Here is a 22,719-nt window from a genome sequence, read left to right as displayed (position 1 = left end):
CGAGTGTATTCACTGTTGCAGTCATTACATTTGGGTAATCTGCTGGCAGGTTGCCCTCAGTCGGCCTGAATTGCAAAGTCTTGGGTCCTGCCTCGGTTGCTGTCGTCAGGGATATAAAACATGCAGCTGACACCATATCTTTAGTTTTTCTTGCCCCCGATGTCAGGTGCCCCCAAAAAGGTAGCAATATTTTATATATATATATATATATATATATATATATATATATATATATATTTATATTTATAAATACATGCATCAATATAAAGTTTACCTTCATCTACAAGCAAATACACCACATAGGTTGTAGAAGATAGTGAAGGAAAGATAAACTTCAGAATGACAAGGGGATGGCGGGAGGGTAACTTGGACTGCAACAGTGAATACACTCGAACATCTACATTTATGGTAAGTGTACACAACTGTACTATGTTCTTCATGTTTCACTGTTGCAGTCATTACATTCGGGTAGAATCCCAACGCTATGGTTGGGAGGTTGGAGCTAAACAGCATTATGTGCGGCTATAAGGCCCTGCAGCACTGCAGTGGAAAAGCCTGCCCTGGACCTAGAGAGGCAAATGGTAATGCTTTGTAAAGGTGTGAACAGAACTCCAAGTAGCAGCCAATAGAATGTCTTTGGTTGGTACTCCTCTGAGAAAGGCTGCTGAAGTAGCTGCAGCTCTGGTGGAATGAGACCTAATGCCTTTGGGCACAGGTTTACCATGGTGTAAGTAGCAGAAACGGATGCAGTGGCTTATCCACTTTGAAACTGTCTGCTTTGAAACAGCCTTTCCTTCTGATCCTGCAGCATACGACATTAGTAATTGCTCAGTTTTCCTTGCAGCTTTAGTCTTGCTCAAGTAGAATCTTAGTTGTTTGTGAACGTCCAAGGAAAGCAGAATTCTCTCCCCTTTGTTCTACGGATTTGGATAAAAAGTTGGCAGATGAATTGTTTGGTTAAGAGCCACACTGGAAACCACCTTAGGCATAAAAGTAGGATTTGTCCTCAGAGACACACTGTCCGGGTAAAATATGATAAAAGGTTCTACAGCCATGAGGGCCTGTAGCTCTGAAACTCTTCTTGCTGAAGTAATTGCTAGTAGCAGAGCTGTCTTCCATGATAAGAACTTTATATCAGCAGTAGCAGCTGGTTCAAATGGAGGCAGGGTGAGTTTTTCCAACACATAATTGAGGTCCCATGCAGGTAATGGTGATCTTCTAGGGGGCCTTACATTTTTGGCTCCTCTAAGATACTGCTTTAGTAATGGATGAGAAAAGATTGGTGGCTCTGTGTTGTAATGAGCCGAAATGGCAGAGGCATGGATTTTGATTGATGAGAAAGATAGGCCTTTGTCAAGCATCTCAGTTAAGTATTGTAATATCTGAGGAATATCTGGTTCTGCTGTATCAGTTCCTTGTGCTCGATTCCAAGCACGGAACCTCTTCCATTTGTCAGCATAACATTTTCTAGTACTAGGCCTAGTTGTGGTGTTTGAGGCAAGGTCCAAGCTGGGTATTGAGACAAGTTCCATAGGATTGGGTACCAGTATTGGCGGGGCCAGTCCGGGGCAATTAATATCATCCTTGGCTTCTCTTGTCTGACTTTTAGGAGGACCTTGGGTAGAAGAGGGAGAGGAGGAAAGGTGTAAACGGATAGATTTTTCCAACTGAAGGATAGGGCGTCCACTTTCCATGCTTGTCTGTGATACGTCCTTGCGCAGAATCTTTTCAGTTGATAATTTTGGGGAGAGGAAAACAGATCCATGTCTGGGCTCCCCCCATTTCTCTGTTATCATGCTGAAGACTTGTGGATTTAGTTTCCACTTGTGAGGATCCATAAGGTTTCTGCTTAAATAGTCTGCCAGAGTGTTTTGTTTTCCTGGCAGGAATTGAGCTTGAAGATGTATTTGGTAGGTCAAAGCTGTGTCCCACAGTGCCATGGTTAATCTGCAAAGGGGATATGAGTGTGTGCCCCCTTACTTGTTTATATACCACATGACTGTGGTGTTGGCCATCTTTATCAGTAGTTGTCCTGGATGAAGTAAGTCCTTGAAGGCTGTTGGGGCATTTTGAACAGCTAGCATCTCTTTCTGGTTGATATGTAGATGCATTTGTTTTAGTGCCCATATGCCCTGAATGCATCTTCCTGCCATGTGGGCCCCCCAGGAATAATCTGATGCGTCTGTTAAAGTTTGGCTGACAGGGGGTAGAGTGAAGGGCCGTCCCATGTTTTGGTGACAGGCCTTTGCCCACCATAGAAACTCCTGTTGCAGGCAGGGAATAAGAAGAATCATTGTTTCCAGACTGTGTGAAATGTTGACTCCATAAACTTTTTAGGTACCACTGAAGTTTCCTCATATGCGATCTTGCATATGGAATTAGTAGGATGCAGGATGCCAGGAAGCCCAGTGCTTGCAGAAGACTGGGTTTTTGTTGCCATCAGTTTGAAGTAAGTAGTCAGTTGCCTTTATTTGTCTGGCTTAATGTAAGCCATCTGGGCAGATGTATTCAAGCTTGCAACCAGGAATGTTATCTTTTGAGAGGGTACCAGTTGCGATTTTTCATTTATAGTGTACCCTAAGGCATGTTAGAAGCCTTTTCACAAACGCCAAGTGTCGAAGAAGAGTGTCCTTGTTCTCTGCTTGAATGAGACAGTCGTCCAAATAAGGATATATTTGTATACTTCTTTGCCTGCAAAATGCAATTACTGGTGCCAGGCACTTTGTAAAGACCCTGGGCGCAGTAGATAAGCCAAAGGGCAGTGCAGAGAATTGGTAATGCATTAAGCCAGCCTTGAATTGGAGGTATCTTCTGCACGATTGTCTTATTGGGACATGCAGGTATGCCTCTTTTACGTCTAATGTCACCAGCCAAGCATTCTTGCCCAGCATGGGCAGAAGCTGCTGCAAAGTCAGCATTTTGAATTTTGGAATGCCCAGGTATGTGTTCAAAATTGATAAATTCAGTATTGGCCGCCAGGCCTTGTCCTTTCTGGGTACCAAGAACAGTCGAGTAAAAACCTTGTCCTTTTTCCTGTTCTGGTACTGGTTGAATGGCCCCCATATCCATGAGGGACGTAACCTGTTTCTGTGCCTCTGCCCATTGATTTTTGGGCAGATCTGACCAACCGTTTGCCATTGGCAGAGTGTGGAAATGGAAACTGTATCCCTGTGATACTATGTTTAGTACCCACTTATCCTGGGTTATTAACTGCCAATTTTGAGCAACAAGTGCTAATTTTCCCCCTAAGGGTGCTGTCAAAAGATAAGTGCTTGGTGTAGGCAGAGGGAAGTCATTGGGACTGTTTTCTGTAGGTTTGCGCTTTATCTCCCCCTGATTTGGAGGTAGATGTGCCCCATTGCTTTGACCTGTATGAATCTTGCACCTGGTATCTGGAACCCTTTGGGCATCTGGATTTGCCCCTTTGAGCTCTGCCTGACAAACGAAAGGACCAATTTTCTGTAGGCCAGTGTCTACTGAATCTTGGTGGCTGCACTTGTAAGAAGTCTTTAACAGTTTGCATAGACTTAGCTTTGTCTTCCATCTTCTTTAAAACCTCTTCTGCCTTAATACCAAACATGAAGAATCATGCTGTAAAGGTGCATCTAGCAATTTAGCTTTAACATGATCAGGCAAATTTTGTTCCTTTAACCAGGCATGCCTCCTTATCACAGATCCAGTAACTGTGGCCCTGCAGGAGGCCTCTAAGGAATCAAAACCACATTGCAAAGTATGCTTTCCAACATGCTCAGCTGCATGCAATAATTCCTGTAATTCTTTATTTTCTGCACGTTCTGAAATCAACATCATTTTCTGTTTCAGCAATCCCATAACATGCTGTTGGTACTTAAGCATGTGAAACTGACAGTTTAAGGCCCTGACTGGCAAGGTTGCAGATGTATAAACCTTTTTTCCACATCTGTCTAGTGCCCTTGAATCTCTGTCAGAGGGGGTAGGGTTTTTTGCTGTTGATGACTTAACTCCTTTTGAACCCTGTGAAATAGGGTCAGCAGCAGGGTTTCTAAATAAAAATTAATGCAAGTCAGGGATCCTGTAATATCGATCAGGCTTACAAAGAGCCAGAGGTAAGGAGTCAGGGGTCAAGTTTGACTCTGGAAACACATCATCCACAATGTCTAAAACAGGGGGAATGGCTAAAGGCTTGTGCTGAGGGAGAAGGAAATCCCCGAGCCTCTTTTTTTGATTCTGAGAAGTCTTGACTCTCCCAGTGAAAATGCTCCCTCAAAGTATGCAAGGTTTCTCCAAATGAATAATCCTCTGGAGGAGATGCAGATGGAATAGACTACTCAGTGTCAGAATCCTCATAGGGAGGTATAGATAATTCCTGATCAGAAGAGGAATCAGAAGAAATAGAAACCTGATCTGAAGATTCATAATCAGTGTCTTGCCTAGGCCTCTTATCTGGAGGGGGATGGATACCCCTGATCAAGGTAATAAGGCCTTCAGCCATTTTGATAATCTGTTTTTTAGGCATAGAGGCCTGTGCACGTGGCTCAGGCGTCTGTTTTTTAGTTTTAGAAGTTGTCTTTGCCTTTGGTTTTGCAGCTGTTGGTTTGATATATATAAATGTTGAAGTCTGAATACACCCTCAGAAGCTGGTGCCTGCTCAGCGGCTCCGGACCCATCCAAGGGAGATACATCAGTCGGTCCAATACCTTGAGTATCTTGCAGCATGTCTGACTCCACATGGGTGTCAGTAGAGGCCTGCGACTCAAAGGTAGCGGGTATCAGGGTCTGCAAAAGCGCCTCACTAAATACTGGCGAACTAGCGACTGGCTTAGGAGAAGCTTTGTCGTCGGTTTTGGATCTCGACTGCCTTTCTCTGTCCTTTTCTTTGTGATTTTATGTACTCCGGTAGTCGGTTTGCTATCAGACGACATTTCTGGGTAGTTATATCTATTTCCAAAATACTTTGATGCAAAAATATACCAACCCTTCATAGTGCGTTGGTTAAATCTAGCACAAAACCGACAGCCAGGCATGTTGTGATCAGGGCCTAGGCAAGGAATACAGTATAAATGGAAATCCTTGAGGTATTTGTTTCCCACAAGTAATACAATTAACGTTTTCTGACATCGGTAAAAAGCAAGAAAAAAGGTTTCCCCAATGGGGTACTTAGCTTTAGTGAAGACTTTGGTTCTGAAACTTAAACTTGAATATTTCAGTAGTCGGCCGACTGGCACTTGCGAAATGCTTCTGCTTCGGGCACCATGCGGCAAGAAAGACTAAAGAAAATGGCGTCGGCTGCATGTTTTATACCCCTGACGACCTGATGTCATGGAAGAGAAGACGACAACTGACGCAGGACCCAAGACTTTGGAATTCAGGCCGACTGAGGGCAACCTGCCAGCAGATTACCCAAATGTAATGACTGCAACAGTGAAACACGAAGAACATCTAGTAATCTTAGATTCCTTCCAGAAAAGGCCTATCCAGCCTCAGTAACTTTACCCCCGTAGTTTCTCTAGCCGCAAAAGTCTCAGTACTAGTGTTTGCAGCAGCCATGTCTCATCTGGCTCAACTCAGCATTTCTGTACTTAGGCTGGGGTATTGGGATGCGATTTTTTTTTTCAGCCCTAATCATGCCTTAAGCCTTCAATTCAACAAAAAACACAAAATCAAGAATGCTTACTATATAACTAAATATTTGGTTCCTACGCACAGCCATGCTAAGAGGGAATGGAAGTGGGTAATTAAAGGATTCACTCTAGGAATTCCTGTCTAAGACATTCTGATATGGTAAGCATACTTATCAGATTTTAAACAGACATACTTTCACGGTGTATCCAACTACAATTCAAAATTCTGAAGTAGTAGTCAGTAATACCGGAGAGGAGTGTGAAAGGCAAACAAAGCACTTACAGCAACAGGCTTTGAAGGATAGTTTCAAAAGATCTTTTACCACCTAAGTGATGGCCCAGACAATAATGCCTTCGGAATGTTTGAACTTCAGATAATGTGTATGCAGTGCAGATGCCTTCTGTTGTCCTACTCCTGAAAACAAGCAACACTTCAGTGGAGCAAATCTAAAAACGTCAAGCCATCCTCTTACTTAAATAGTAAAAAGTTGGCTTAATAACTTGTACAAGGTCAGTTTAGCCACTGGCTTAACTTCCTGCCCTGGGTCAGAGGGGACAGAGTTGGTCAATCTAGTGTGTGCACTCATTATGCCAAGAACTTTAACATGCTTCCTTTCTGAACATTCAAAAAAGAAGACTGGTAAGTGAACAACGTGGTCAACAGAAAAAGATATCCCAATTTAGTTTAGGTAAAAAATGGGATTTGGTCATGAGGGAGACGCAATCTATACAAAATCATTTAAGGATCTTTTTGCATATGTACAGTGGATATAAAAAGTGTACACACCCCTGTTAAAAAATGCCAAGTTTTTGTGATCACCTCCACAATAAATCATTTCAAAACTTTTCCCACTTTTAGTGTGACATATAACCTGTACAATTCAACTGAAAAATCTGTTAGGGGAAAAAATAAAAAACGTACAATAAGCTGGTTGCACAAGTGTGCACACCCATAAACTAATACTTTGCTGAAGTACCTTTTGATTTAATTAAAACATTCAGTCTTCTTGGGTAGGAGTATCAGCAAGGCACATCTTGACTTGGCAATATTTGCCCACTCTTCCTTGCAAAGGTGCTCCAAATCTGTCAGATTGTGAGGGGAATCTCTTGTGCACAGCCCTCTTCAGGTCACCCCACAAATTTTCTATTGGATTTAGGTCTGGGCTCTGCCTGGGCCATTCCAAAACTTTAATTTTCTTCTAGTGAAGCTATTCTTTTGTTAATTTGGATTTGTGCTTGTGGTCATTATCATGTTGAAAGTTGAAATTCCTCTTCATCTTTCTAGCAGACGCCTTAAAGTTTTGGGCCAAAAGTGACTGGTATTTGGAGCTGTTCATAATTACCTCCACCTTGACTAAAGCCCCAGCTCCAGCTGAAGAAAAGCAACCCCATAGCATGATACTGCCACCACCATGCTTCACCTTGGGGATGGTGTTATTTTGGTAATGCGAAAAGTTGTTTTTGCACCAAACATACCTTTTGGAATTGTAGTCAAAAAGTTTAACCTTGGTCTCATCAGACCATAAAAAGAAAGAAGTTATGTACCTAACATAATGTTCCATGTTAGTTATCTCCTCTCGCCTTCTTTCTTGCTGGTTGGGTTCGGAGCCGATCTTCGGCTCCGACTCAGCCATCTTCCAAAGCTCGAGAGCTACATACTGGCTCGAGGCCTCCCCATATCCCATGACGCCTGGCGCTAGAAACCCAGATCTCGTTTGGTGAGACTAACAGCAGACAAAGTAATGAAGGAATCCTATCCTATCATACCTAAGCCCAACTATAGAGACTACTAGGTAGAGTGGGATAGTCAGAGAAGACTCAGCCAGTGTAAATCCATAGAGAAACTCTTCTCAGTCTAGTAGGATAGGGGGATGGAGGGTGGGACGCAAGAAAGAAGGCGAGAGGGGACAACTAACATGGAACATTATGGTAGGTACGTAACTTCTTTATGTTAAGTTGTCTATCTTGCCTTCATTCTTGCTGGTTGGGACAGCGTCCCTAGCACCTGATATCCTGGGTGGCTCAGTGGAACAGACTCTTCAGAACAGTGGAACAAACCACGTCCAGCTTATAATGCGAGATGAAAGAATGAGGATTTGCCCAAGTGGCCGCTGCACAAATAGATTCCATGGGCAACCTAGCTTGAAACGCAACAGATGTGGCTAATGCTCCGGTGGAGTGGCCCTTAGGTTTAACAGGCAATTTTTTCTTCCTGAGCTGATAGATAAAGATTACGGTAGAAGTCAGCCATCTAGATAAGGTTACTTTCGATACTGGTAGGCCTTGTTTGCCCTCTGCATAAGAGAGGAAAAGCAGATCCGATTTTCTGAAGTCCTTAGTCCTATGCAAATAAAAGCGCAGTTGCCTGTGAACATCTAACTGATGTAACTTATATTCTCCCCTGTTGGAATGGTTGGGAAAAAATACAGGAAGGTCAATGGACTGGTTCAAGTTATTCTCAGAAGAGACCTTAGGAAGGAAGGATTAGTCCTAAGAGCAACCCTGTCTTTGTGGAACACTAGGTACGGGGGACAGATACAAAGAGCCTGCAATTCAGAAACTCTTCTCGCTGAAGTAATTGCTACCAGAAAAAGTGTTTTCCAAGATAACTTCAAAGAACAGGAAGCTGCAGGTTCGAAGGGGAGCAAAATTAGAGAGGATAGAATCAAATTCAGATCCCACGGGGGTGAAGGATCCCTAACTGGGGGCCTGAGCAGAGTGGTTCCTTTGAGGAAGGCCTTACAAAGCTTATGAGACATTATATTACTTTCTGAAAGGCCAATGTGAAAATTTGAAATTGCGGCTAATTGCACTCTAATTGTAGCGGAAGCGGACCCAGAATGAAAGAGCTCCGCAAGAAATTCCATGATGTGGTGAACAGGGGCTGAAAAGGGGTCTATATTCTTGGCCTCTGCCCAGGAAGAAAAATGTTTCCACTTACTAGCATAAGTTTTTCTAGTGGTAGACTTGTGCGATGATAAAATGATTTCACGCACCGATTGGGAGATATCAGGAAGCCTGACTAGGGTTGGAAGTGGAGCAACCAAGCTGTGAGCTTGAGAGATTGGAGGGAATGAGGCAGCCCGCCCGATTGATGGATCAGGTGGTCTGGAGCTGGGTCCAGAGTCCAAGGCTGCTCGATAAGAAGATGATGAAGGAACGGAAAATAGAAGTTATGTCCTTACCATAACGTTCCATGTGGAGTGTTCATCTCGCCTTTGTTCTTACACCTGGGTTCGGAGCCGATCCTCGGCTCCGTGTTGGCCGCTTGGCAAAGCTCTGCATCGAGAAGAAGCTCGAGACCAACCTAACTCCCACAATCCCCCTCTGCCTTTACCTCAGATCTAGTTTGCAAGCAAACCAGAAGTCAACAGAGAGAATAAACACATTCATGCCAACAAGAACAACATAGCTGAAAAATATATCCACAACAACTGCTTAAGGCAGAAGGAGGAGAACCAAACCAGACACCTAAACTGGACGTTCTTCCTGAGGGTGGGAGGGTGGGAATGTAAGAACAAAGGCGAGATGAACACTCCACATGGAACGTTATGGTAAGGACATAACTTCTATATGTGAGAGTGTTCAATCTCGCCGTTTGTTCTTACACCTGGGTAGCGTCCCTAGCTCCATGTTCCTGAGGAACTCACGGGAGAACGTTCCTGAGCACAGTGGAACCAAAGGTTGCCCTGTCCCTAGAAAACATGTCTACTTTGTAATGAGTAATGAATGTATGTGGTTTAGACCAAGTGGCAGCCGCACAAATAGTGTCTAACGGTAGGCGGGCTGCATGAGCCAGGGATGTAGCTACTGATCTTGTAGAGTGCCCTTTGGGCTTGACAGGTAAAGTTTGCTCCGAGGCAGTATAAACAAAAATAATACAATCGGAAAGCCATTTGGAAAGGGTTCATTTCGTAACTGCCATACCCTTCTTGCTGTCTGCAAAGGCTATAAAAAGCTGGTCTGTTTTTCTATGATCTTTTGTTCTATCCAAGTAAAATCTGAGTTGTCTATGAACATCTAACTTGTGTAACATGTATTCCAACTTATTGGAGTGGTTTTTGAAAAAGGTGGGGAGCTCAATGGACTGATTAATATTATTAACTGAGCAAACTTTGGGAAGAAAAGATGGATTAGTGCGAAGAGATAGTCTATCAGGGTGAAAGATCAAATAAGGGTGTTTAACGGAAAGAGCTTGAAGCTCCGACACCCGTCTGGCCGATGTAATAGCCACCAAAAAGAGGGTCTTCCATGACAAAAACTTCAAAGGACAGGAAGAGGCTGGTTCAAAAGATGGTAGCATCAGCTGAGATAAAAGAAGGTTCAAGTTCCAAGGTGATGTAGGACTTCTAACTGGAGGTCTAATATGGAAAGATCCTTTTAGAAAGGCCTTACAAAGTCTGTGAGCCATAATAGGAGCCCCACTTTCTTCCACATGAAAGTTTGAAATGGCAGCCAATTGCACTCTCAAAGTGGCAGGAGAAGCTCCTTGGTGGAACAGTTCGTTAAAACTCAAAGACCCTATTTAGAGGAGCTATCACAGGGTCCAAATGATGTGTATTTGCCCAGTGCACAAAACGCTTCCATTTACTAGTGTAAATTTTTGTAGTGGAAGCTTTATGAGAAGCCACCAGGATATTTGAACTGCAGGGGAAAGAAGATCAGACCTGGCTAAGAAGGGAAGCGGAGCAGCCAAGCTGCTAGTCTGAGGGAGAGTAGCGACGGGTGGGAAGCCCCTGACGAGTGGGTCAGTAGATCCGGCTCCGGGTCCAGGATCCAGGGTTCCCGAATTCGGTGTGCCAGAAGAAAGGGAAACCAGATTTGACGAGGTCAGAATGGGGCAATGAGGATAATTGTCCTTTGCAGGTTGTTGGCTTTCTGTAGAAATTTTGCAATCAGGGGAACAGGAGGAAAAGCGTACAGGAGACCCGGGGGCCAATCGTGAACCAGAGCGTCCCTGGGGACTTCCCCTGGAGGGGGTAATAGGGCAAAATAGCTTCTGCATTTGGCATTCATTGGAGACGCAAACAGATCGCAGGAAGGCTGGCCCCACTTGCGAAAAATTTCCTTCGCAACTGATTGTTTGAGGGACCACTCATGAGGTAACAGGATGGCTCTGCTCAACCTGTCCGCTATGACGTTGGATAACCCCGGGATGTGCGTTGCTATCAGAAAGCGACCCGTGGACTCCGCCCATTGCCAAATTCTCATGGCCTCTCTGCATAATTGATAAGACTTGGTTCCCCCTTGCTTGTTTATGTACCATACTACGGACATGTTGTCCGACTGAACTGCAATTGTCCCTAGAGGAAGGAGGGGAGCAAAGTGTTGCAACGCTAGAAACACTGCCCTCAACTCTAGAACATTGATGTGCAGATTGTACTCCAAATTGGACCATTCGCCTTGGACTGTCTGTCCCTGAAAGATGCCCCCCCACCCTATCAGGGAATCAGGGAAGCGTCCGTGGGTAGCACAAATGGTCTTCCGCTGGAAAGATTGCAAGTCTGAAGCCACCAAGCCAGGTGTGATTTGCATATGTTTGTGATGTGAATTTCGTGCGTCAGGGGTAAGTGTTGGAACAACCATTGTGCAAACAGTAGCCATTGAAGAACTCTCATGTGCAGTCTTCCCAAGGGTATCGCAATGAGAGAAGCTGCCATGAGACCCAAAACCTTCAGAACCAGTTTTGCTGGGGATTTTCTGGATAATAGAAGAAGAGATATATGGTTTTGTAGGGAGGCTATCCTTTCTGGAGGAAGTCTTAGGATTAAGCAACGCGTATCCAATTCTGCTCCTATGAATGAGATATGCTGTGATGGCTGTAGTAAAGATTTTTCAAAATTTACGGAAATTCGAGATGAACACAGAGTTGAAGTGTGTAATCCCTGGCCTGAATCAGTCGACGCTCGGTGGTGGCAGAAAGGAGCCAGTCGTCCAGATATGGAAACACCTGGAATCCCAGGCGCCTCAAGTGAGACGCTACCACTGCCATACATTTGGTGAAAACCCTGGGGGCTGAGGTCAGACCAAAGGGCAGGGCTCGAAACTGAAAGTGACTGGCTCCCAGCCGGAAGCGCAAGTGATCCCTGGACGCCCTGGCCATTTTGATGTGGTAGTATGCGTCCTTTAGATCTATTGAGCACATCCAGTCGTCCTTCTGTAAGAATGGAAGGATTGATTGAAGCGTGACCATCCGAAACTTTTCTTTCTTGATGAAGGTATTGAGTTTGCTTAGGTCCAGAATTGGCCTCCAGTCCCCTGTCTTTTTTGGAACTAAAAAGAACCTTGAGTAAGTTCCGAATCCTCTCTGGTCCGCTGGGACTGGTTGGATGACTTTTTTCTAGCAGCTTTGAAATTTCTATAGCTGCAGGGCCTCGCAGATGGGGCGGAACATCTGGGAGTCTTTTCTGTGGAATTGGGGGCAATAGGAAGGGAATTCTGTAACCTCTGGTAACAATGCTTTTTACCCAATTGTCTGATGTAAGACTTTGCCAGGCCTGAGGGTATAAAGCTAAGCGACCCCGACTGCCTCCAGAGCAGGACAGCGGGCCTCCTCTCAGGAGTGCTGGAAAGGTTTCGGGAGTGTATCCCTGTCACCTTGGTTTTATGGACCCCTCTGCCGCCAGGGCGGCGTCTTCCACCTCTGCCCCTCCTCTGCCTCTAGAGGGGCATCACCCTGTGTGCCTGGGAAAGAGCCTTGGGGTTTTGAAACCACATTTTCCCACCACGTTGCCCTTTGGGGTACGGTCTGGATGGGGTGGAAAACGGACTCCGACAGCAGTCAGAGTCTTTCTCTCTTGCTCACACCGGGTAAGGGTCTCCTTTACTTTGGGGCCAAAGAGAGTGGCACCATCAAATGGGCGTTAGTAAAGGAAGACTTGAAGGCTTCCGAAGGAACATAAGCGCATCCAGGATTGTCTACGAAGAGCAATCGCTGAAGCCGCTGCCCTACTCGACCCTTGACTGCGTATGAGATCAGCCTCATGGACAAGTTTGCAATAGATGTAAGGGTATTGAGATGTGCTGTAACTTTCTCCGAGACAGCAGCATCTGTAGTACCCTGGAGGGTATCTCCCAACTCTTTGATTAGATCCCTCTGTAAACGTGTAAAATGGGTCAAATAGTTCAGGGATCGCATAGAAAAAGCCGCTGAACTAAAAATGCGCTTCCCATACCTGTCCATAGTCCTAGAATCTCTGTTAGGCTGATGGACAGATGAGGAAGATTCAGACATCTCCTTTTTCGTGGCCGCTGCCACCACCATAGCATCCACTGGAACTCCCTTTGTTAGATAAGCCTTGTCTTGGGGGGCTGTAATATATTTATTAGGCTTTCTAGGGACTGGCTCCACCGTGTCAGGTGTCTCCCACGCCCTCTGAGCAATCAATTCCATCAATTCATCAAGGCGGAGTGACCCAGGAGGAGGAAGGGCGAGCACCGAATGCCTTCAGCAAGACTGACTCATCCTCAGAAGGGGGTAGGGCTTGCCAATCACCTCTCTGTTTTAGGATCTCCAGGATGTCAGAAAAGGAGACATCCTCTGAGGGTGATTTAGGGGACCCTTCTGACTCATCCAAGTCAGTGTCCGATGTCAAGGATTCCTGTGGAGAATCCAAGTGTCTCCTCTTACACAATCTTTTCCTCGGAACTTCTTCGGGGGGGGCATCCGATGAAGCCTCCGAGGAAGAGGGGGCACCCTCAAGGGGTGGCTGAGACACTGGTGCTCGACGCTTAGATGTAGTCGTGGGTGCAGAGGAGGATAACGGACCTTTATGGGAAGGAGAAGCAGTCTCTGCTGAAGTGGTTGTCTGAGTAGACAACACCTTCCTCATGAGATCGAAGGCCCCCGGGTCCCGAGTCGAGGCATCCCCAGGTTCCGAAGAAATCGGAGGAATCCCCGAGACAGGCACCGATGGCATCGACCCCGAGGACGGAGCCAAGTCGATCCGAGCCGAGGCTCCGAGAGGGAGAGTCGGAACCGAAATATCGGTCCGATTCTCAGTCCCCGATCCAAGGATGGATCTTCAGCTCCGAGACTCCGGTACTGGATCTGACGGAGTCGAGGTGAATGGTGCCGACCGAGAAAAAAGACGGTTCCGGCACCGAGGGCTCCACAATCAACAGATCAGCCTCTCCCAGTTCCGAAGACTGGATAGGCCTCGGAGGAGGAACAGGTGGAGATAAGGGAAGGCCTTCTTGTCTCGACACCAACTGAGAGGAGACAGAGATGAGCTTGGATAAGGCCGTATTCTCCATCAATTTCTGCACCACGCGGTCTACATCGGTGTCGGAGAGGGGCCTTGAAGAACGCGTCGAAGGAATCGAAGACGGAGCCAATCTCAAAAGTACAGGAGGAGGAAGCTCCGTCACCGGTTCCAAGACTCGAGGCTCGGTAACTGACAAAAGTTCAACACTCGGCCCCGAAGCCTGTGGAACCGGTGATCGAACTTTAAATGAAGAGCTCGGAGCCAATGACATGGGCTCCGACGCCTTCGATTCCTTCAAGGATTTAGATGCCTGGTCTGATGCATCCAGAGCCTCTTGGAATGCAGGCTTCAAAAGGCCCCTATCCATAAGTTTCCTGCGCCTATCTGTCATGACCCTTCCACTGAAAGAATTGCAGATGGAACAGTTTTCCTGCAGATGGAGAGGGCCAAGACAGTAGACGCAGGAACTATGATTATCTGTGACAGACATTTTCTGTTCACATTGGCACCTTTTGAAGCCTGATTTAGCCTTTTCAGATATGTTAACAAAGTCAAATCCAGGTATAATAGAAAAGCCAGTACAAAAAGTCAAATCCAGTAAAAAATTGTCAAATCCTGTAAGTAAGTCAAATCCTGTAGTCAATCCAGTAAAAGTTAAAGGGTGGGGTAGGCCCCGAGGGAATAAACTCTAAGAAAATATATAAATACTATATACGGAACCGAGAAACCCTCGATGCACTACTCACACACACACAGTCAACTTTAAAGAGAAATATTTTTATCCAAAAATATAAGAAATAATAAATCTTAGCTTTGAGGTGGTCCGAGCTAATCAAATATGATGCGAACGTTGCAGCGGCAAACTAGATCTGAGGTAAAGGCAAAGGGGGATTGTGGGAGTTAGGTTGGTCTCGAGCTTCTTCTCGATGCAGAGCTTTGCCAAGCGGCCGACACGGAGCCGAGGATCGGCTCCGAACCCAGGTGTAAGAACAAACGGCGAGATTGAACACTCTCGCATCTCCATATTTGTCGAGGCCAGTACGGAGCAATGAGGATCATTCTGCAACCCAATATGGTAGCTTTCTGAATCAGCTTGATTTATTAGGGGAAAGGGAGGGAATGAGTACAGAAGACCCTGAGGCCAATCGTGGACTAGAGCATCTCTGGGGGAATGCTCTGGATGTGGTAGGAGAGAGAAGACGTTGCTGCATTTGCTGTTGAAGGGGGTGGCAAAGAGGTCACAGCAAGGTTGCCCCCATTTGCGGAAGATTTGGTCAGCTACTACCGTTGGGAAGAGATCGCCCATTGCCAGAGTCTGAGTGCTTCTCGACAGACCTGTTTCCGCCCTGCTTGTTGATGTACCACATGACTGACATATTGTCCGTTTGAATTGCAATTGTCCCGGTAGGAAGAGCGTCCTGAAGAGCTTGCAACGCTAAAAGCACAGCCCTCATCTCCAAGACGTTTATGTGCAGATGGTACTCTTGAGGTTGCCAGGTACCCTGGACTGTTCTGCCCTGATAATGCCCCCCCCCCCCGATCAGGGAGGCAGCCGTGGTCACCGTAGCAACTGGAGGGGGGAAGTACAAATGGTCTGCCCAGGGGAACTGATGAGCAGACCATCCACCATGCAAGGTGCTTTTTGCATGTTTCCGTGATGATAATCATGTGAGACATGGGAAGCTGCTGGAAGGACCATTGGGTAAAAAGAAGCCATTGGAGGATCCTCATGTGAAAACGTGCCAGCGGGACGAGTATGATTGCTGCTGCCATGAGACCCATGGTTTGGAGGACAAACCTAGCTTGAATTCTCTTGCATTGTAACAAGACCTGGACATGCCACTGAATGACTAACACCCTGTCTGGTGGAAGGCTGGCTGACCCGTCTTTTGTATTTAAGTTTGCGCCTATAAAGATGATAGACTGACAAGGCGACAAAGCAGATTTTTCAAAATTTATAGTGATACCTAGTCTGGAGCACATCTGGATAGTATAGTCTCTGGCGTGCAGAAGGCGATGCCTGGTGGTAACAGTGAGGAGCCAGTCGTCTAGAAACATAAACACCTGGAATCCTTGCCATCTCAGGTGAGCGGTAACTATTGCCATACATTTGGTGAACACCCTGAGGGGCTGTGGTGAGACCAAAGGGCAGAGCTCTGAACTGATAATGGCTGACTCCCAGCCGGAAGCGCTGGAATCTTCTGGAGCACCTGTCCATTTTGATGTGGCAGTACGCATCCTGAAGATCTATGGAGCACATCCAATTGTCCTGACCCAGGAAGGGTAAAATGGACTGTAGCGTGATCATCCGAAACTTCGTTCTCTGTACAGACCTGTTTAGTCTGCTGAGATCCAAAATGGGTCTCCAGTCCCTTGTCTTTTTTGGTACCAAAAAGAACCTTGAGTAAATTCCGGATCCTTGCTGGTCTGCTGGGACTTGCTGGATGGCCCTTTTTCTTAGCAGTTTTGAAACTTCCTGAACTGCTTGATCCCTTAGATTGGGTGGGACATCTGGAAGGGACTTGTTTGACAATAAAGGAGCATGCACAAAGGGAATTCTGTAGCCTCCAGATATAATGGACTGTACCCATCTGTCTTGTGTTATTTCTTGCCAGGCTCTTGGGTACAGCGGTAATCTTCCCCCGACTGCCTCCAGAGGTGGGCAGCCGGGCAACCCTTCAAGGATGTTGGAAGGGCTTGTCAGAGAAGGATTCTCTGCTGCCCTGGTTTTGCGGACCCCCTCTGCCACAAGGGCGGCGTCTGTTATTGTTCCTCCTCTGCCCCTGGAGGGAAACTCACCATGTGTGTCCGGCAAGGCTCCCTGGGATTTCCGGAAAGTACAGTTTTGTACCTACCATAAATGTAGAAGTCCGATAGGTATGCATCTGCAGTCATCACATATGGGTTTTCCTGCCTCAGGCAGCCCTTCGGTCGGCCGGATTCCAAAGTCTGGGTCCGGCGTCGGCTGATGTCACACTTTCCCCGACGTCAGAGCGCCTGGGGTATAAAAGCATCAGCCGACGCCATCTTCCTCAGTTTGTCTTGCCCCAGATGCCAGGTGTCCTCTAAGGAAGGCTAAATTTGGAGAGATGCATTTAAAAATCCAAACATGCACAATAATATAAAAACAAATACACCATAATAGATCCCCCCAGCTAGCTATAAGAGGGGTAAGTACCCAAGAAATACCACAGAGGGGAAGGAGGGAGGGTAAACCTGACTGCAGATGCATACCTATCGGACATCTACATTTATGGTAGGTACAAAACTGTACTATGTCCTTCAAGGATGCATCTGCAGTCATCACATATGGGTAGAATACCATAGCCAATCTGGGGTGGAGGAACTATGTAAAGGATGGTGTAGCTAAAATGCCCTGCAGGACTGCCGTAGCAAAGCCTGCTCTGGATCTGGAATATAAAGGTAAATTGTAATGCTTGGCAAATGTATGCACGGAGCTCCATGTAGCAGCTTCTAAAATGTCCTTGGTAGCCACCCCTCTTAAGAAGGCTGTGGAGGTGGCTGTGGCTCTCGTGGAATGAGGTCTAATGTTAGCTGGCACAGTTTTTCCATGAAAGGAGCAACAAAAACGAATGCAATTCCCTATCCATTTTGAAATTGTCTGTTTGGAAATTGCTTTTCCTTGTATACCAGCAGCATATGCTACCAACAGCTGGTCAGTTTTTCTGTAACCTTTAGTTCTGTCCAAGTAGTAGTGCAACTGCCTGTGTATGTCCAGGGTGTGCAGAAGTTTCTCCCCTTTGTTTTGTGGATTTGGAAAGAAGGTAGGCAAGTGAATAGCTTGATTTAATGAAACCCTGGATACTACCTTTGGCATAAATGTAGGATTGGTTCTCAATGAAACTCTGTCCTGATGAAAAATAAGGAATGGCTGTACTGCCATAAGGGCCTGTAACTCAGATACTCTTCTTGCTGAGGTTATGGCCAGAAGGAAAGCAGTCTTCCAAGACAGGAACTGTAGTTCTGCAGATGCTGCTGGTTCAAAGGGAGGCAGTGTTAGTTTTTCCAACACGAAGTTAAGGTCCCAAGTAGGTAGAGGTGGTTTCCTTGGAGGATTGATGTTTTTGATTCCTCTTAGAAACTGTCTTAGGAGAGGATGAGAGAAGACAGGTGGATCAGTATTGTACTCTGCTGAAATTGCTGAAGCATGAATTTTAATGGAAGAGTAAGACAGACCATTGTGGAACATTTCTGCCAAGTACTCCAGGATATGTGCCATGTTCATCCCTGTCGCATCTAGGCCCTTTGTGGTGTTCCAAATGTGAACTCTTTTCCATTTTGCTGAATATGCCTTTCTTGTGGAAGGCCGGTGAGCTTCCATAATAATATCTTTCACTCTCTGGGATAGCTTGTCCTGAGGAGGAGTCAAGGTATTTTCCAGGCTGTTAGTTGCAAGGTTTTCAGGTTGGAATGCAGAGTTTTGTAATTGTGCTGTGTCAGTAGAAGTGGCCATAGAGGAAGAGGCCATGGTTTCGTGCGTGACAGGCTCTTTAACAGTGGGTACCAGTGCTATCTTGGCCAGTCCGGAGCTATCAAAATCACTTTTGGCTGCTCTGTCCTGAACTTCAGTAAAACCTTGGTCATTAATGGGAGAGGTGGAAATGCATACACTGTTAGAGTTCTCCAGCTGAAAGAGAGAGCGTCCACTTTCCATGCTTGTGGGTGGTATGTCCTTCAGCAGAATTTCTTCAGCTGATGATTGTGGGGGGAGGCAAAAAGATCTACGTCTGGCCTTCCCCATGATTGTGTTATCTATAGGAAGATGTCTGGGTGCAGCATCCATTCGTGTGCATCCATGATATTTCTGCTTAAGCTGTCCGCCAGTATACTGTCTTTTCCTGGCACAAACTGGGATTGCAGCTTTATATTAAGTTTTAAGGAAAGTTCCCATAGATTCATTGCCAGTCTGCAAAGAGGATAGGAATGGGTGCCTCCTTGCTTGTTTATGTACCACATAACTGTGGTGTTGTCTGTCCTTATTAGCAGGTGGCCTTGATGCAGAAAGAGTTTGAAGGCCTCGATTGCATGTATCACTGCCAGCATTTCCTTTTGGTTTATGTGCATGCGTAGCTCCTTTTGTGACCATAGTCCTTGAATACATCTGCCCTCCATGTGAGCTCCCCAACCATGGTCTGAAGCGTCCGTTGTAATGGTTTGGCTGGCTATTGGTTTGCTGAAGGGCAGACCCCTGTTTGACTGGCTTGCTTGAGCCCACCACAGAAATTCCTTTTGGAGGCATGGAATGAGTGGGATCAAAGTTTGTAAGCTGTGACTGTGCTGAGTCCATAAACTCCTTAGGTACCATTGTAGTTTCCTCATATGCAGCCTTGCTTGTGGAATCAGAAAAATGCAAAATGCCATGTAACCCAGGGCCTGCAGGATTTTCCTTGCAGTCAGCTGAGTTTGTCTTGTCAGATTCTTGAAGTAATCCGGTAGTTGTCTTTGTTTTTCTTCTGTGAGAAAAGTCATTTGGGTGGTTGTGTCTAGATCCGCACCCAGAAAAGTTATTCTTTGGGATGGAACAAGTCTTGATTTGTGAATGTTGACTGTATATCCCAAGGCCTGCAGTAGGCGGATGGCATAATTCAAGTCCTTTACCAAAGTTTGTTGGCTGTCCGCTTGTATAAGGCAGTCGTCCAGATATGGCTATATTTGAATCCCCTGAAGTCTGCAGTGTGCAATTACTGATGCCAGGCATTTCGTGAATACTCTGGGCGCAGTAGATAAGCCAAAGTGCAATGCTGAGAATTGATAATGCTCTGAACCTGCAAGAAATCTGAGTTGTCTTCTGCAACTTTGTCTGATAGGGACATGCAGGTATGCCTCCTTGAGGTCTAGAGTCACCAGCCAAGACCCCTTGCCCAGCATGGGAAGGAGTTGCTGTAGAGTCAGCATTTTGAATTTTGGCACAATGAGATAGGTATTCAGTGCGGACAAGTCGAGAATAGGTCTCCATTGATTTTCTTTTCTTGGAACAAGGAATAGTCTGGAGTAAAATCCTTGGCCTTGTTCTGAAAGAGGAACCTTTTCTATAGCTTTCATTTTGTATTAAGTTGGAGATTTGTTTCAAAGCCTCTGCCCTTTGATTTGGTGGCAGGTCTGGCATGCCTTTTCTTTTTGGCAATGTGCGAAAATGGAACCTGTATCCTTTGTCTATTATTTGCAGTGTCCATTTGTCTCTTGTAATACTGTGCCAATTTTCTGAGAATAAGGAAAGCTTTCCACCCAAAGGTGCTTCTAATTGAGCCCTGGTTGGCGGAGTCAAAGCAAAGTCATTGAGACTGTCCTTGTGCAGCAGTTGTAGGTCCTGCACTACCTCTCTGGTTGGGAGGCTGCCATTGACGTCCTCTGTAGGAGCCTCTAGCTTGCCCTCTACCTCTGGCACGCCTGTTCTTGCCTCTCTGAAATCTTTCTGTGTCCGGAAAGGACCAATTCTTGGTAGGCCAATTTCTGCTGAATCTCGGTTGTTGGACTTGTAGAAAATCTTTGACTGTTTGTACAGATTTTGCCTTTTCCTCAAATTTCTTTAAGACCTCCTGAGCAGTGGAGCCAAATAACTTTTGCTTTTCCAGTGGAGCATCCAGAAGCTTAGCTTTAACATGGTCTGGCAGAGATTGTTCCTTCAGCCAAGCATGCCTACATATAACTGCACCTGCCATAGCTGACCTACATGAAGCTTCCAATGCATCATAACCACACTGTAAGAAATGGTTGCTAACCTGCTGGGAGTTATGTACCAGATCCTGAAGTGATTTGCGATCTAGGGGTTCAGGTGAAGACAGTTTCTTATGCAATTCATCTAACAAATACTCTTGGTACTGTATCATATGAAATTGACAATTTAATGCCCTCATAGAAAGAGTAGCAGAAGTATACACTTTTTTACCCCATCTCTCTAAAGCCCTGGACTTCCTTTCAGAGGGGAGTGGCTTTTTAGTAGTGGCAGCTGCAACCCCTTTAGGGCCCTGGGAAATAGTTTCTGGATCAGCAGAATGGGCCTTGTAAAGAAAAAGATGCGAGTCCGGGACCCTGTAGTACCTATCGGGTTTGGCAGGGGCCGGAGGAAGAGTGTCAGGGGTTATGCTAGACTCAGAGTACACATCATCAATGACAGTCAAAACAGGAGGAATAGCCAAAGGTCTATGCTGAGGTAAATGCAGAAAAGTTCTTAATCTTTTCCTGGAATCAGAGAATTCCTGGCCCTGCCATTTGAAATGCTCTCTCATAGTGTGAAGGGTCTCCCTGAAGGATAGTTCTTCAGGAGGGGAGGCCGAGGGGATTGATTCCTCTGCATCAGAATCCTCGTAGGCCGAAAAAGCCTCCTCGTGGTAGTCCGAGAGAGCAGAGCCATCAGAGGCCTCCTCTGAGGAGTGGGGATCAGAGGGCTCAACCCTGGGCCTTTTGTCTAGAGGGGGTTGAGAGCCCCTGTCCGGATGGGGTTGAGAGCCCCTAATTAAGGAGATAAGGTCCTCTGCTAAAGTTAGAATCTGTGAACTGGTAGAGGGTCCCTGAGGAATAACCCTGGGAGGCATAGCTTTTGTATGTTTAGCAGCTTTAGCCCTGGTGAAAGCCTTTATGGACATGGATGCAGGAGGCCTAGCTGCACCACGTGCTGGTGTAGTTTTGTCTAGAGGAATGGTGTCGGAAGTTTGCAAGACACCAGTTTCTGAAGGAAATTCAATAACCGACTCAGCAGGGGCCTCCGGGGCTGAGGGGTTTCGGGGGTCGGAAGTACCAAGGACTTGGTCTGAGCAGAGACTGAGACACTCGCGGTAGGCCTGGCCGTGGTTTCAGCCGAAACTGCGGCTCGCGTGTGTCGGTCCTTGTCCTTCCGTTTCTTTGTTAAATGTGAAGTCGGAGTCTCCGACCGCATATTGTATGAAAAACTAGCCCCAAAAAATTCCTCTGCAAACTCCACCCGACGTCCAAGAGTGCGTCGGTTGAAGGAAGAACAGGCTGAACAGGCCGAGACGTCGTGGTCTGGGCCTAGACAGGGTAGGCAGTAAGAGTGGAAATCCTTATGAGGTATTTGTTTCCCACAAGTTAAACAATTATTAACTTTATCTGACATCGGCTGAGGCAAGAAAGAGTCCCCAACGGGGTACTTAGCTTTTTGAAGTCTTCGGTAGCTGAATTACAGGAGCTGGCCGACCGGCACTTGCGAACTGCTTCTGCTTCGGGCACCACGCGGCAAGAAAGACTGAGGAAGATGGCGTCGGCTGATGCTTTTATACCCCAGGCGCTCTGACGTCCGGGAAAGTGCGACATCAGCCGACGCCGGACCCAGACTTTGGAATCTGGCCGACCGAAGGGCTGCCTGAGGCAGGACAACCCATATGTGATGACTGCAGATGCATCCTTGAAGGACATCCACATCTTTCCACTCTTCTGACCCTTGGGATATGGTCTGGAAGGAGTGGAAAAACGGACTCCTACGGCAGAGAGAGTCTTGCCTTCCTGCTCACACCTGGTAAGGGTATCCTTCACCTGTGATCCAAAGAGAGAGGAATCATCAAAAGGGGTGTTGGTGAAAGACGCTCTGAAAGGTTCTGCAAAGTTACATAGCCACATCAAAGCATGCCTCCTTAGGGCCACGCCTGTGCTTGCGGCTCTACTCGCTCCATCGGCTGCATACGAAATGAGCCTCATGGAGGAGTTAACCACTGAGTTAAGAGTTGCCAGCTGGGAGGCTGCCTTAGCCTGGGCCCCCTCAGCTAATGGATCTTGGAGGGTATCCCCAAGCTCTTTCAGGAGATCCCTCTGAAGGCAGGTAAAGTGGCACAGATAAATTCAGGGATCGCATAGAAAAGGTCGCCGAAGAGAACATCCGCTTCCCATATCTGTCCATCGTCCTGGACTCCTCGTTAGGGGAATGAACAGATGAAAAAGTT

General features: G+C 46.3%; 1 protein-coding gene across 1 annotated transcript in view; it reads right to left on the bottom strand.

Moving 5' to 3' along the window:
- Window positions 1-22,719, bottom strand: part of IFNGR2 (interferon gamma receptor 2) — a gene marked incomplete in the record, with an annotated part of 238,908 nt that overhangs the window by 4,706 nt on the left and 211,483 nt on the right.

Source organism: Protopterus annectens, chromosome 5.part1, assembly GCF_019279795.1.
Source record: "Protopterus annectens isolate FY-2018-M chromosome 5.part1, PAN1.0, whole genome shotgun sequence".
Lineage (NCBI taxonomy): Eukaryota > Metazoa > Chordata > Ceratodontiformes > Protopteridae > Protopterus > Protopterus annectens.
Note: the sequence above shows the minus strand (reverse complement) of the source record. Positions and strands in the feature narration are given on the sequence as shown.